The 13,434-nt window shown below is 32.6% G+C and overlaps 1 protein-coding gene across 3 annotated transcripts in view; it reads left to right on the forward strand.

Annotated features, from left to right (window-relative positions):
• Positions 1-13,434, forward strand: part of LOC137641340 (uncharacterized) — an 826,722-nt gene that overhangs the window by 137,871 nt on the left and 675,417 nt on the right. The gene's annotated exons all lie outside the window — the stretch shown is intronic.

The following is a 13,434-nucleotide window of genomic DNA, read 5'->3' on the forward strand; positions in this document are numbered from 1 at the left end:
GAATTTGTTCTGTATACAATTCCGTTTCTCTTGTTATTCTTATTCGAAATTTTAACCTGATAAATCTGAAAGCAGCTTGAAAAGTGTTGCAAATCTGTTTTGGATATATTGTTAATTATTTAGAATTAGAACTACTATGTCGGCTTGATATTGTACAAGCAAAGATGTCTGTGTATTCTTACATTATAGTGGTCAATATTACGATGAAATCTTCGTAAGCATTATGTCCAACTTTATCAAGCTTTAGATTGTTATGATCTACAATAGGTTTATTTATTCATTATTCTAACAACCCTAAATATTAATTCGCCGTGAAAGTATCTCATTTGACTGTTCATCGTTAGGCCTATTTGTCTAGCTGTCTAATATGATCACTTGTGACATTGTCCCCTCTTTTTTCCATATATATATATATATATATATATATATATATATATATATATATATATATATATATACATACATATATATATATATATATATATATATATATATATATATATATATATATATATATATGATTTTTTTAATCAAGATTAATTCCTTCAGTGTGGTCCTACCAAATTTTTTGGTATCGTTATGTTGACGAAGTTTTAGCTATTTTAGAAGAAAATTTTAATCTTGAGGATTTTGTTTCAATCATCAATTCATTAGTACCATCCATAAAATTTACCATAGAAAATGAAGAAAATAACAGTATCCCGTTTTTAGACGTTTTATTAGTTAGGCAAGCAGATTGATTTATTTTTTACATATATATAAAACCTATCAAAAACATCTTATACCTATAAGATGTTTTGGCTATTCTAAAAATATAAAGTATTCTGTTTTTTCCTCCATGTACCTTAGGGCACTTAGAATATGTAACCCTGGGTACATTGAGGATGATTTCATTGAAATTGAAGAAATTCTTACTAATCTCTGCTATCCCAAATATTTTCTAGAAAACTGTATGAATAAAGCTAAGGAAGCATTTTATATTGTCCACTTAGAAAAAAGGAAACAATGAATAATATACTTTGTTTAACAATTCATAATTGTTTAAATGTCATAGCCCTTTTGCAAAGATATATATTTGGGTAGTGTTTAAATGTAATTGTACTTTGAAAAAATTAAGTTAATTAAGAATAGTTTTGGAACTGATGATAATATAGTATATAGCATTCCTTGCTCAGATCTTCACTTGTTTTATGTCGGCCAAACATCCAAAGGCATTTCTGTCGGAGAAAACTGCATAAGATAGCCGTCTCTAGGGGGATTTTTAAATGCTTTGGCCTCTTACTGGATTTAGTCATAGAATTGGCTGGTCAGAGACCAGCAAAATAATCCATGTTAATGACTATACCTAAAGGAATGTTGTTGAATCATCTTCAATTGTCTGTACCAAAGGCCAAAATGTAAATGTAAGTCGTGGTCTCTTTTCCGTTAACCCGGTATTATCATCTTATCTAAAATCTGAACAATCTGGAATTATCAAGAAACTGACAGCTGTGGGATCCCATTATCCTGTGTAAATACAATGTCTTTGTATAAATCTTCTCATTACAAGTACGTCGATGTTATCTCCAATCAAGTCTATTCATTTTGCACACACACATGTATATATATATATATATATATATATATATATATATATATATATATATATATATATATATATATATATATATATATATATATATATATATATATATATATATATATATATGGGTACACTAGTTCTTTTGAGGTCATGCGATAACAGTGAATAAGCAAATTATCTTTCTTGAAGGGATATTTTGTTATTTCCGTATAAATTAACCGATTGAAATGACACCAGAACAACAATAGCCTCGTTTTTGGTGCAAATAAAAGGGTAAATCTACTATAATGAGAATGTTTGAAGTATATCCTAATTTTCTGTGGCCGTAATCCCTTTTTTGTGTGAACAAGATCATTTTATGTAAACACAATACCGAGTAAAGTTATAGGGTCGTATTGAAATGATCCCTATTTGTGGAACTCTATAACGAGACCATTAGAATTGGCCTTTATGTGTCTAAATGGATTTCATCGAAGTAGGATGGGCATAATAAATGTACTTTTTTACGATTAGAGCAAAACTATGGGCGTTGTTTTGTTCCCATTGTGGTCCCAACGGTTTTCTATTAATGATTCTACTTTCGGCCGCCGATCCATTGTTGGCCCCCACGGCTACTCTACTCTGAGTCTATTACTATTATTGATAGTAGTTGTACTAATCAAGCATTTTTTGGCTTTTCAAATGATTTTCTTATGTTGTTTACTGGATTTTTTCATCTCTTCTTTTCTGTCCTTTTCTTTGTCATTTTTCAATTGGCTTGGGTCGAATATTATAAAAGTTTTTATTTTCGTTTTACGTGAATTTTATGTGCAGGAAATTTAAATCAGAGATATCCAGGGAGCGTGAATATTAATTGAAAATAACGCATTATGTCTACAGTATAGGTGTTCGATGCGGTACTGGTGAGTCTTCTGTGGACGAAGCTAGTAATTTTTTTGAAGGATTCACTGCATAATGGGCTCCAGCACTCAACAGTTAAAGAATGAATACGCAAGTGACTTGTTTAGCTTTTCCTCTAGCCAATTTCTGTTAAGGGAAACGATTTAATTTTGAAAATAAACACACATACTCACACACACACACACACACACACACACACACATATATATATATATATATATATATATATATATATATATATATATATATATATATATATATATATATTATATAGTATGTGTGCAATACACACACATGTATAAATACTATATATATATATATATATATATATATATATATATATATATATATATATATATGTATATATATATATATATATATATATATATATATATATATATATATATATATTGTTTGTGTGTGTGCAATATACACACACATATATATCGCACATACATTTGGTAATATTTTGATAACCTTAATTTTTTTTAATTGTTAACATTATTATCATAAGCTGATTTTTTGACTGAAACCTTTTACAGTGTTGACAAGGGATTGTCACATTCATAGTGCCCCTCAAGCCACAAAGAGAAAGTTCAAAACAAAAGAAAACGTTCTTTATGTGTACTTAAAAAGTGCCTGTATCAAATGTCTCCTTCGTCTGTGTTACCAAAGATGCGCGTGATTTCATCTCGTTTGTGGTGACGCTTTCCTCCTTGTGTTTGCTTGCATCATACCCCTTATTACATAATGCTTTTCATCTCTTATATCAAGTTGGTTTTGTTTGTGCTCGTAAAGGTTTATGATTATGATAGGGATTCCACCTTTTATTTCCTTAGAGTTAGGACTCTTTATGTGATGAAAATACAATTTTTCATATGAACTGTTCTGAGATTTTTCCAAAGTAAGGTTTCTACGCCTATGATTTTGAGACAAAGTAGAAATGGTTTCTCATAATTTTATTTATTTTGTACATAATTAGATAGGAGGACTTCATTCTTTATAGTTTTAGTAATTTCACAGAAACCGAATTCGAAATGAGGAGGACCTGTCCCTTTATTTACCCATTTTTGATTGAAAGTTTTTCTTTTAATTCTCTTTGGCCACATGAGCAGTACACGGATCATTGTATTCCCTATTTACGTCACGTATTTATTCTCTGTAGACTTATTAGTCCAACAGTTGAACGATTTCACTTGATTTGTTCTTACACAATGTTTATTTGATTTAGCTTAGTCATTCTTTGCGTGCAACTCGAAATTCTTATTTTGCTTTTATTTTTCAACAAATACAGCATGATTTAGCTTCTTGTTAATCTTCCCGGGTACAGGTAATTAGTAGACAGTCATACTAAGGCTTAATTTCAACTATGTAAACACAAGATACAAAAGAAAGCGTCATTTATGATGGCATTTCGCTTATAAGTTGGTCAGGCATAGAAAATAAACATGTCCACAGACTTGAAAATAAGTCATTTAACAAGGCTTGTGATAGGTTTTATTTATTTTTATTTTTTATTGATTATCTAACTAGAAGTGGTTAATAAAGTACGAGCAATGTTCCGAGAAAGGTGTCTCTTCCCTTTCAAAGCATTGACACATACACTGAATAATAACCACCGTAAATACGTGTTGGGGTTGTAAGAATGCTAGCCAGCGTGCATGTTCGTGTCTAATTAAAGTGCAGACACACTCTCTCTCTCTCTCTCTCTCTCTCTCTCTCTCTCTCTCTCTCTCTCTCTCTCTCTCTCTCTATATATATATATATATATATATATATATATATATATATATATATATATTTGTGATAATGTGTGTCTGCCCGTGTGTGCGCGCGCACGTATGCGTGTGTGTTATTATTATTATTATTATTATTATTATTAGAAGCTAAGCTACAACCTTAGTTGGAAAAGCAAGATGCTATAAGCCCAAAGGCTCCAAAAGGGAAAAATAGCCCAGTACGAAAAGGAAACAAGGAAATAAATACATTACAAGAGAAATAATAAATCCTTAATGAATTATTTTAAAATATGTAACAACATTAAATTAGATCTTTCATATATAAAGTATAAAAACTTAAAAAAAAAAAAATTTAAGAGGAAGATGAATAAAATAGAACAGCCTGGCCGAGTGTACCCTCTAAAAAGAGAACGCTAGTCCAAGATAATCGAAGGCCACGGTACAGAAGCTATGGCACTACTCAAGACTAGAGAACAATAGTTTTATTCTGGCGTATCCTTCTCCTAGAAGAGCTGCTTACCATAGCTAAAGAGTCTCTACCCTTACCAAGAGGAAAGTAACCATTGAACAATTACAGTGCAGTAGGTAACCCCTTGAGTGAAGAATTGTTTGGTAATCTCAATGTTGTCAGGTGTATGGGGGCAGATGAGATTGTGGAAAGAATATGCCAGATTATTCGGTGTATGTGTACGTAAAGACAGAATGAGCTGTAACCAGAGAGGGGGATCCAGTCAAAGGACCTAATAGCTCTATAGCGGTAGTTTCTCAACGGGTGGCTGGTGCCCTGTCCATACAAACACTCGAACTCCCGAGGGATAGAATATAAACCTGCAATTATCATTTATATACAATATATTCATTTATTTTTATATTGCACTTCATTTAATGATGGACAGTAGCAAATTATTTGTTTGTTTTGGTAATCAGCTGATGACTCACCAACCCCCTTTCACAAGCAAACAGGCCAACTAGTGGTCTCGTAGTAGACGACGCTATGACATATTAGTTGTTTATGCAGTAGATATCTATTTTCTCATATTTTGTTGATATTTTGTAATAAAGCATTATATCGATAGTGACTTTGTTGCCTGAATTCCAAAATAATACACAGACAGTTGCTTGGAAAAAATTTCTCTGTTAAAGTGCATTATTACCAAGTTAGCAGAAAAGTAACTATAAACAGTAGCAAAAGCATTCCACCTTTAAGAATTTATAGATGTCTTTAATCAATAATTACATTCTGTGTGAAAATTTATAGGCTATATAAGGAATTCTAGAAATATTATTAGAATTTTACCTCTACCAAAATTTTGTGAACCTTTGGCAACACTGCTTTCATTTAAACAAAACTTGAAACACCAAACACTATGACTAAAAGTGTGGTAATGGTGGAAACTACGACTGGTTAATTGGTTTCTTATATGAATATTCCATAAAATTTGGATAATCGGCATATAGCTAATTGATATTAACTTAAAAATTTCATAATACACCCAAAATAAGAAAAGTTACTATACCAGACAATAATCACGCTAGTGTCGCTAACTAGGGATTTCTACTAAGAAGTTTTTAAAAATCTAATTTTTTCTCTTTCCTAAACTGCCTTGCTAATTTAAGCGTCTTATGACACGGGAAATACGGTATATATATATATATATATATATATATATATATATATATATATATATATATATATATATATATATATATATACACACACACACACACACACACACACACACACACACATATATATATATATATATATATATATATATATATATATATATATATATATATATATATATATATATATATATATATATATATATGATGTAACTGACACTTGAATGAGAGGTTTAAAGTTCAATTCTTCTGTGGTTTTGGAACTTGTCTTTCGAATTTCAAAGATACAACTTTACCGACCAAAGTACCGAAGAAAACCCTTTTCTCCGGAAAGTTAGTGCCGCATATGGGCCCACCAGCTGCTTAACTGAAGCTGCTTGTAGTCTACTATTAACGTCATTACAATCACTTTGCAAATGATATTCATGAATGTTGTAACTAAGAATTTAATGAATTGTTGATAGTTATTTGGAATGAATGGAACAAATCTTGGTAAAATGATAGAAATGGTAAAAAAGAGAATAGTTGAATCATGGAAGGCTGTAAGAAGTCTTGGAGAGAGTCAAGTTGTTTGAGAACAAATGTTATAACATGTAGATGGATTGTTGTGTCAACTATTGTTTATGAAAACCATGTAAGAAGGTCAAAGTAGAATTTCTTGAAATTAATAGTTTACAGAGAACATGTGCTGTATGAAGGTTGAGGGAAGGAAAATTCATATATAAAAATGGAATCCTAATATTGATATAAAGTATGATATTGCATGCAAGGTAGAGGTGAATGGCTCAATGTGTGTAGGCGGTAAAGGTTGATACGTTGCAAAGCAACGCTTTGATAAAGTACTTTTCTGTACAGATCATTCTTTGGTTGAGCAATTTGAGGACGATCTTTGTAGTATTTTTTTTTCGGAAGCTATCAGCTAGTGGTGATGAGGCCTACTAATGAATAGATTAATCCATTGATATTACCGTTCCTTTTATCAAGAAGGATGAATAGAATATAATGATAATTGCAAAAATCTTTTTTAATAAGACAACGAAATGGTGATATCTCCCCGAATAAGGCCATTGTAAGGATTAAGGATACATTAGCCTTTATGATTATTGCAAAAATCTTTTTTAATAAGACAACGAAATGGTGATATCTCCCCGAATAAGGCCATTGTAAGGATTAAGGATACATTAGCCTTTATGATTATTGCAAAAATCTTTTTTAATAAGACAACGAAATGGTGATATCTCCCCGAATAAGGCCATTGTAAGGATTAAGGATACATTAGCCTTTATGATTATTGCACTGAATACGAACACTGCACGTGAGAAGGCCAGGAAAAAGTGTCGTGAGTTTATGGATGGCGGTGACGATGCTCTAGAACCAGTACCACCTACAACAGTACTTGTTTATACTTCCTAAATCCTAAGGCCCTTTAAAAACAAAAATAAGTAGATAGTGTCAGTGTATTAGATGAGCAACCAAAGCTCGCGAATAACGAATGCAATGTCATTGGATTGGTTTAATTAATAGTGCTTCATCCTGAAGTCAAGCTGAAAAAAGACATGATTTGAAAATATATCTTCTCATAAATAATGCTGGAGCACACGTGATTGACCTATCGTATGAAGGCGTAAAGATCAAATTTAACCGCTGAACACCACATCATAGATCCAGCCCATGGATCAAGGCGTTATTCGTGTTTTTAAGGTGCTCTGTACACGAAACTCGGTGCAAAACTTAGCCAAGGTTATGGACTTGGATGATAACTTCTCGTTGAAGGGGTACTCGAAAGGTCATATTCAGGCCATAAAGATGAAGAACGAAACACGCAATGCCTGCTGGAGGAAATTGTGGCCAGAAGCAGTCATCAACGATGAAGAATTCTCTCCTGACGAAATCCACCACTGCAGTAGAAAGGCATTGTGACAAGCAAAATTGCTAGAAGGATATGTCTTTATCGATGTGACTATAGTAGTACCGATCTAACAATTGTTTTAATAATAGATGTAGGAGATTTCATAATAGCAAAATTGGCTGAACTTTACACAAAATAGCTGCAAAAATGTTCTATGCCTACAACTTTGAAAAACTTTTATCATAATACTAATTCAGAAAAAGGGAGACATAAAAGGCGTGAGAAGTATTGCCCAACAAGTTTACTCTCAGTAATATATAAAATATTACAAAGATCACATTAGGCGGAATAGAAAGACCAATGTACTTTAATCAACCAAGAGAGTAGACAGGATTTAAAAGCGCGTATTCTACAACTGACCCTATCCATATGATTAACCAGCTAATGAAAAAAAATCAACAAAAGATGACAAACTACAATGTATGGCATTTATAGACTATGAGAAAACATTTGATGCCATCAAAACTTCAGCACACATGTATGCTTTTCACACATCCATCCATTGAGGTAAGCTGATTAAAGTTTGTCGGAATGAAGGTTAATATATCTGTGTTCATGTCGTATGGGAGTATGTTGAGGATTAGATATTCAAGGTACGTGAAATTTGCCACAGTGCAACTTATTTGTAGTAAGAGCTCATTTTATTTAGTAATGTTTCTTGGGGTGGATTACTTTTCTTTGTTAAGCCAAATAGGTTAAATATTTGTTAACAGAATAAGTGTGTCTTGATATCAACTTTGGCTTTCATGTTTTCGTGATTCAGGTCTTCAAAGTGCAATAAAGAGGTAATGGAATATTTTCCCCTTTTTATGTTGTTGATTTCGACATGTAGCACTCGTGCTTAAATAAAGAATATCTCCTAACCTGAATACGATTCGTGTTTGTAGATGTGTGTGTGTGTATAATACTTTCATTGGATGTGGGGGACTGGATCTTTAATTGTAGTGTAGTCCTATAAGCAATAAGAAAAAGTGTTCTTTTGGAATTGCACTTAATGATAAAAACACCAAATAATCTTTTTTTTTTTTTATTTGTGCTTATGGCTTTGCAGAAAGCCACTCCAATATCAAATACACAATGCAGTCCACAAACATTTGCGAAACTTTTGAAGCCAGCAATGTGACGAGCAGCATGGCATACTGGCTCAAGAGCTCACAATTGTTTAATTTGACAAGCATCAAATCGAATAGTGAATTAACACTAGTAGACTATAATAATGAAAATGAACTTTCCTGTGCAAAATTGGACGTCAGAATGACTACCAGTCGAACTTTCCTTCCTTTCAACACTTTCAAGCCACGCCCCTTACTTAATATTTTGGTTTTAACGAAATAAATCATATTCTTTTGTACTTGCACTTAATAATATAAATACCAAAGAAGTCTTTTTTTTCTTCTTCTTAATTTGTGCGCATGGCTACACAGAGTGAAAGAAATGAATATGAAAAATGAGGACATTTATAAACCTAGTTTTAGCGAAACCAACCAATAATCTAGAATCCAGTAAATCTTTGATATAATCATCCTTCGCAGACTCCAATCTCCATCTCCCATGTCTCTTGAATAATCTATCTGGAACACCAGAATTCGCACAAACTGTGGCCCCCAACTGCTCGTGAACTGAGTAAACTAAATTTTGATGTATCTGATACAAATTATTGAAAAGATTAAATGAACAATTGCAGCATACTTGAATACGTCAATGGTCTATTTCCCTTTCTTAGCTGATAACCAGACTCTGTTTTACTCATGTTTTTTTTTTTAAATAGTTTCAGAACTTTCATTTGAAAATCCACACCAATCAAAAGTAAATTTCCGATTTTTCTACATGACATAAATCACAGTTTCCGTTCTAGCAATAACTACATACTGACCTTCCCTATAAATATCTGTCTTGATTTTCTAAATGATAATAGTCATATGAGTTTGTTCAAAACAAACTTCTGATGTTCAGTAACTCGCAACTACGTAAAAACACCGCATTAGCAATTAAAATGCACATAAAAAAAACTTGTAAAATATTTGTCTCAACATATCTGCACTTGTAGGTTCTTTTTTCGTTACACGGACTGGTAAGATTTGTTTTCCTGTTTCGAAAACATTTTTTCACAAGCTCTGAATCTGTTAGAGGTAAAATTCCAATCATAGAATGCGCCCCTCGAATCCCATATAATGCAGAAGATGACACACTCCTGGAATCTCCTTCCTGAATTAAACTTTGCGAGATAAACACAAATTATTAAGGGTTTTACAGTTTATATTTTATCAGTGCCATGTTTCTTCCACTTCATATAGGTAGAGTAATACCCTGTTGTTGCCGAACTTATGCGATACTCTGTTACTAATTCTGGACTTATGAGTATCTTTACTTTTACAGATCCTGGAAAAATGGCTACATCATTTTCATATACCTGCAAAAATACATGTAAAATAAAATGCTGTTAATACTGAAAATCAACATAAAACATAACAGCAAAATTGAAATTAACATTACCAAAACATTACCAAACATTGACTCATAACTTTGACCACAAATAGAAGTCTTTCTACGTTAGTAAGTAAACAATAGCCTTGACACATTCAAAAACAGTTCCATCTGAGTATAACATAGCCCAAAAACTTGCAGATTTCCACATAGGAACTAATAAAGCGCCAAAAGTTTTATCTTTATTCATTTTGGCTAAAACTCTACAGACTAGATAAATGGGAGGAGAAAACAAGCCATTCACATTTTCCCAATACTCCATAAAATCATCAATTCCTGAACATTTCATATTCCAATACCTTAAATAAAACTTATCTAATTTGTGATTACTGTCACTTGCAAACCAGTCAATTCTACTGTATATGGTCCCCATAATTCACTGTAGTTGAAAATCTGAACAGACACACATCATTGTCTCTAAGTTGACTGACAAAATCTGTTTTTTTTTTTTTTTTGTTTTTTTTTTTTATTATGAAACCTTGAAATCTATTCCATTTTCAAACAGTGCCTGTAAATAGTCAAAGAAATCTCTTGCATAAGAAATCGTTCACATAAGAAATCTTTTGCTTATCTCCCTTCATGCTTCCCTTACAATTGATACTAGCTATATTTTTGTCAGTGAAGTATTTCACTCTTTTCCCTCCAATTTCGTGATTTAAGGAAATCAAAACTCTGAATCGCAACCAACTCTCGCTAAGTTAAACGTTTTACCATCTCATTGGAACTCCACATTCCGTGAGAAATACCATACTTACTAATTAGCAACACAACCTCCAAAAGCCTGACCACTAGCATTCGAGTACTCCAGCTTAACACGAGAAGGCTGATACATGAACTCCCTGATATTAGTAGCTTCCGTATTATCTAACCAAAACTGGATTTGCTTACAACTTTGAGACTGCACTCAAAATATCAATTATCAAACTTCTGGCCATCAGCTGACTAACAGACACCTCTACACTTGACATTGAAATTATCTGCCCTACAAAACTAACAACTTTTCTAACCAACACTTTTACAAGTTTAACAATCTGGGCCATGCTTTCCTTAATCTCCTTTCAGGAACTTTAAAAACACTCATTTCTGCATAGGAAACCAAACAAATTTACATTGGTAGATGATAAAACCACTCAGCCATAAATCTTGTTGAAAACTCTCTGAAATTTACCCGCTTGATGTAAGTCATCCCCAATACTGATACCGTCATCCAAATGCATTATAGTATACTTGCCCTCTCCCTTCCACTTCTTAATCAATGCCTTCGTAAGCTTTGTAAAATCCTATGGAGCCGGTTTCAAACCAAAAAGGAACAATCAAAAATTTGAAAAATATGTTCGCCGTTAATAATCCATGAAAACCCCAAAAATTATGTATGGTGATAAATAATTTCAATGTGGTGATAAGCAGAATGCAAATCAAAATTTAACATGAACGAATTAGTTTTAAGATAAACTAATGACGTTCCTCATACTTCACAGTCTGTCTTACAACATCTCAAATGTAAAATGAGCCTCTTTTGGTTAATAGACTGTGCTGAGACAGTATGAAGATTGACAATGTATGGAGCTTGAGTGCATTATTCAATAAGACCTTGATTTAACAATTATTCTATTGCTGTACTTTCAATAAATGCTTTATGTGATAATGAAGAATGGCTATTTATGTGAGAATTCCTACTAGGCATATAGTTGAAAGGAATTTTATACCCACTTTTGATAATATCTAAAACATTATCATAAGCTAAGCAGCAATTCTCTCAAAAAATTGTACATTTGATTTCAATCTATCTTTAATGTTGTAATAACAAAAACTGTCAAATTCGTAATTATCAAGCATAGTATGATACTTACTTTAAAAAATATAGAAGCATCAGACTGCTCTCTACTTTTCTTTGGCTGTCCTCCAGTCCCAAGCACAGATCTTGACCTGATGGTGAACGAGCATTCTCGTTAAAAGTGGGTCAAATCCCAGCAGACATGGCACCCATCGAATCGATAGGGATAATTTTCGGACTGTTGTTTAAGTTGTGCCGCAACTTGTGGAACATAAAGTCTTTCAAGTACAAGGCATAGACGAATCTTATGTTAGAACACGTGAAGAAATCAATACAGGAAGTACATCAATCCTCAGACTACATGAAGATAGTGAGAAAATTCCGATTGAGAAAGGAATTTGACAAGGAGACCCCATTTCCCCCAAATTATTCACAGCATGCTTAAAAGTAGTTTTTTTTTTTTTTTTTAAATTGGGAAATGTAGACATTAACATTAATGGGAAATACCTTAACAACTTGAAATTTTGCAGATGACACAGTTCTGCTTAGTGAATCATGGGGGGAATTGCAAAAGATGACAGAAGATTTGGATAGAGAAAGCAGAAATGTAGGAATTCAAATGAATATGAGTAATAATAAGATAATGTTCAATGAGAATGTAGAGACAACAAATTAGGGTTATGGAGGAACCTCAAGAGCGTGTTAATGAATATACGTACTTTAGACAGTAAGTGTTTTCCAAGGAATTAAAAGATGGATGAGCATGGGATGGAGAGTTTTTTTTGGTAAACAATAAACTCACTTGTTTTGAAAAGTAAATTGCCACTCTCTAAAAAAAGTATTTAATGAGATGGTCCTAACAGTATTAAATTATGCATCAGCTAGAACATCAGCTACTTATAAATCAAAGATCTATGAAAAGAATAATGATGGGCTTAACACCAAGAGACAGGGAAAGAGGAATATGGATACGAGAACAAACTAAAGTAGAGGATAGCCTAAAACAAAAAAATTAAGAAAAAGAAATGGACATGGGCATACATACTGTATAATGAGAATGACAGGTAATAGGTGAAGATTAAGAATAACAGAATGTCACTAGAGATTGCTAAAGAAGCAGGGGAAGAAAGAGAAGACGATGAATTGACGAACTAAGAAAATTTGCTGATATGAAATGGCATAGAGAGACCATAAATAGAGGGGAGTGGAAGGACATCTCTGGGGTCTTTGTTCTGCGGTGGACTAATTATGGCTGATGATGATGAGTGATGGTAATATTCCAAGAAGAGGCAAAATGTATTCCACTGAAGTAGATGATCACTTTTTTTTAATTAAACCTTTCTTGTTGTGTGGCTACTTTTAACTACCGATGTTGCATCACAGCGGAATGGCGCTCAGCACAGTGTCTTTAGTAACCAAA

This window comes from Palaemon carinicauda, chromosome 5 (assembly GCF_036898095.1).
Source record: "Palaemon carinicauda isolate YSFRI2023 chromosome 5, ASM3689809v2, whole genome shotgun sequence".
Taxonomy (NCBI): Eukaryota; Metazoa; Arthropoda; class Malacostraca; order Decapoda; family Palaemonidae; genus Palaemon; species Palaemon carinicauda.